We start from the raw sequence: 4,432 nt of genomic DNA on the forward strand, positions 1-4,432 counted from the left end.
CAAAGTGGTGCTGATTGTGGCCTTGATTCCCTTGACTGCCTTGATTGCGCTCTTGAAGGATTTGCATGATCAACTGTGTGTTTGCATTAGTAGCGGCCATCACAGCTTGCCATGCTTCCGGAGGAGGCGGAGGTGGAGGCGGATTAGGATTCGGAGTCGTGCGCGTTGGAGGAGCCATCCTGAAGAGGTTGACCACCATTAGCACATAGATAGACAACAATATAGAAGCTGAATCCAACGGAATGAAAATTGCAACATATAGTCTTCACATCCGAACAAAATGAACGAATGCATTCCTCTTCAAATGGTCACATATCCATAAATTGAGAAGCCACGAAGAATTAAGGAAGAGAAATAATTCAACAAGGTACGGATCAAGAACGAATAATCGGTAAGAAATCCCAATCTCAAACCAATATCCGTGGAAGAAGAACTAGAGCTACTAGAATTCCCACCTATGAAATTCCCGAACCTTTCCGGTTATGCAATCAGGTGTTGGGGATACAGGGGAAGCACAATATCTCACCCAAACTAGCAAATCCTTCATCCAGGTGTATCCATCCTTCAACACATAACCAGGAAAACTTCGGAAACCATCTACCTCAACCTTCGAAAAGCATCCGTTATACAAGTTATGGCGATACTCCCGAACTCCCGCCCCAGTACTGGGTGGCGTCGAGGTTATCTCACCAACGAACTGCATAAAAGAGATTTTCGATGTCGGCGAACATATCTCAAGTATACCAGAATTGCAACGATAAAATTGTGACGACAACACCTCGGAGCTCAACTCCCCGGGACACTGCCACAACCCCTAAAGACAGGAGGCACCAAGAACAATGTTCTCGTCACAAAACCATCGGAACAAAACCAAGATACTCGCGTGATCCTAAAAAAAAAAATTTAGTGAAATTTGAGAAGAGAAGAGTCAAAACTCTACGCTAGGATGCCTTACCAGAGCGATGAGGAGACTGGGAAGTAAAAAGAATTCCTAAGCTCTCCGATATATAATTCCTAAGGACTCAAAACATTTTTCTAGACACAACTCGGCTGCTAAAAACGATCAAGCAATGGGGCTCCTAAGGTCGGGGAAGGCTCTGATTACCAACTTGTAACGCCCTCGATGCGGCTATAGCTCCCACGTGTCGAGGCACGACTTAGAGGCATAACCGCATTGAAAGCAATGTCGCAAGTCGGGCAATCATTACAACATCCCATGTAATATATAATAAAAGGGGGAGATAACATAGTTGGCTTACACTCGCCACGTCACATCAGAGTACATAAATAACATCCATCAAACAAACACTCATGGCCCGACTACGGCGCCAAAATAGAAAAGAACCCAACATGCGACAAGGTCCTGAATCGATAACCCCAACTAGGCACCACTACTGATCATCTGGAAAGGACACGTAGTATCGCTGAGAGTCCTCGTCGAACTCCCACTTGAGCTCGTAATCGTCAACTGGAGCGGAGTCACCTGGACCTGCATCTGGAGTTGTAGTATCTGTGAGCCACAGTGACTCAGCAATCTCACACCCACGCGATCAAGACTATTTAAGCTCATAGGAATGGATAAGGCAAATATATGTGGAGCTGCAGCAGCGACTAGCATATGTGGTGGCTAACTTATACGCAAAAGAGAGCGAGAAGAGAAGGCGAAGCACGAGCGAGAAGCTAAAGGAACATCCTGCGCAAGCATAACTCCAACACCGTGTCCACTTCCCGGACTCCGCCGAGAAGGGGCCATCACGGTAACACACACGGTTGATTCATTTTAATTAAGTTTAGTTCAAGTCATCTACAACCGGACGTTAACAAATTCCCATCCGCCCATAACCGCGGGCACGGCTTTCGAAAGATCAATCCCTGCAGGGGGGTCCCAACTTAGCCCATAACAAGCTCTCACGGTCAACGAAGGAATAGACCTCCACCCAAGACACACCGATCAGACTCGGTATCTCGGTACAACAAGATGATTCGACAGGTTAAAACAAGTCCAGCAACACCGCCCGAATGTGCCGACAAATCCCGATAGGAGCTGCACATATCTCTATCTCAGGGCACGCTCGGATAGGTCAAGCTACGAGTAAAACCAAACCTCAAGTTTCCCCGAGGTGGCCCCGCAGGCTGCCTGGTTCGGACCAACACTCAGAGGAGCACTGGCCCGGGGGGGGGGTTAAAATAAGATGACCCTCGGGCTCCGGAAACCCAAGGGAAAAAGAGGCTAGGTGGCAAATGGTAAAACCAATGTTGGGCATTGCTGGAAAAGCTTTAATCAAGGCGAACTATCAAGGGGTTCCCATTATAGCCCAACCGCGTAAGGGACGCACAATCCGGGAACATAACACCGATATGACGGAAACTAGGGCGGCAAGAGTGGAACAAAACACTAGGCAAGAGGCCGAGCCTTCCACCCTTTACCAAGTATATAGGTGCATTAAGATAACATAGCAATATAATGATATCCCAACAAGAATATAAATGTTCCAACAAGGAACGGCTCCAATCTTCACCTGCAACTAACAACGCTATAAGAAGGGCTGAGCAAAGCGGTAACATAGCCAATCAACGGTTTGCTAGGACAATGGTGGGTTAGAGGTTCAACATGGCAATTGGGAGGCTGACAAGCAAAAGGTGGGCATCGTAGCAGTGGCAAAGCAAAAGAGCGAGCAAACTAGCATAGCAAAGATAGTAGTGATTTCGAGGGTATGATCATCTTGCCTGCACAGTTGTCAGAGTTGACTGGATCCTCACAAGCAAACTCAATGGGCTCCTCGGTAGCGAACTCGTCTCCCGGCTCTACCCAAAGACAAACAAGCAACAAGGATACAATCAACCACGGGCAAGACCAAGCAATATGATGAAATGACGATATGCTATGCGGGATGCGATGCGGGATGCAAAATGCAAGATATGACAGGAAATGCATGAACCTGGCATCAAATTGGAAAACCAAGTGTGCCACTGGATAGAGGGGATGAAATCGCTTGAAAACGATATAAAGATCATTGGAATCGGAGTTACGGTTTGGAAATGGCAAGCGTTTTAAGATATGACACCGGTCTGCGATTTACAGCAAGTAGGCATCTAAATGCAACGAAATGAGCATGCTACAGCCACCAAACATGAAAACAAAATACATGGCAGTGAAGTACACAAGATGGTTGACAAAACACTAGCACTGAGCCATAGGCAAATTCATCCATTAAGAGGTTCAAACAAGCATGGCTAAAACGCAAATGCAAAACAGATTTCAGACTTAGTGAAATTAACACTAGTCTGAAATTTCAGGTCACGATGCTCTCTTCGGAGCAGCAAAACAACATGATAGAGAACCTGAACATGACAAGTAAGAACATGGCATGGAGCTACTCATCAAGCTTAACACAACACCCAAAGTGACCTGGGGCCAAAAGGGTTCACAAAATACTCTACCGAGCTCACGAACATCGCTCGAACACAACCAGTTTTCAGACTTGGTGAAAACTGAGACATGCTGAAATTTAACTCACGAAGGCATGTAAACGAGCTCGATGCACTCGCTACGGTGCAAGTCATGGCAAGGAAATCATATAACCAGCAAGAAGGCACAAAGTGCTAGCTACACATGGCAAGAACAAAGGCATAGCATGCATGGAACACTAACGGTAGCATCGGCAAAATCGCAAACAAGTTGACGATCTGCCCAGATTAACAACGAAGCAAAAGTTGAGCTCGATTGAGTCAACCTAGAGCACTCCACATATGCAAACAAAGACATGGATGGATAGAGCATAACATAAATATCAAAACTCCCTTACTGATCATCCTCAAAAGAGGCACGGATCACTAGGAAACAAGCTGGACATATGGCATCATGAACTAAAATATCCCAGACTTAGTGAAAATCACTAAGTCCCTGAAATCTGCAATCTCAGGTACCTCTCTTCGCAAGCTTGCACAAGACAACACACACATCCTAAAAATGCATGGGTGACACCTCTGGAAAGAAGACAAAATGCTTCACAATTCATCCCAAAGGGGCACAGGCATATCATGCACGAATTAAACATGACAAAAATGACAAGAGTGCATGATGAACTAACGGATCTGCAATTTAACTCACGAAGCCTCCTTCTAACAGCATTTTGGGTATCAAGATGACCTCAATTGCAAATGATGCAATGGAATGAAATGATGTACATGTCGAGGCGAAGATTTTGATTCATCATACGCCAAAACGGAGCTACGGTTGCAAAGTTACGGGACCTCGAACAGAGCAACATGGATCAAAATTTCAGGACTTGGCAAAAAAATCGGGGTTAGGGTTTACTGTTCACGCGACCGGATCCAGATCAGGATCGCGGCGCAGAAGCCGAGGCGGCGCCGGTGGCGGAGCTCGAGCTCGCCGGAGGAGGGGAGGCAGGCGAGGCGGCGGGGAGAGGCC

Source organism: Triticum dicoccoides, chromosome 7B, assembly GCF_002162155.2.
Source record: "Triticum dicoccoides isolate Atlit2015 ecotype Zavitan chromosome 7B, WEW_v2.0, whole genome shotgun sequence".
Taxonomy (NCBI): domain Eukaryota; kingdom Viridiplantae; phylum Streptophyta; class Magnoliopsida; order Poales; family Poaceae; genus Triticum; species Triticum dicoccoides.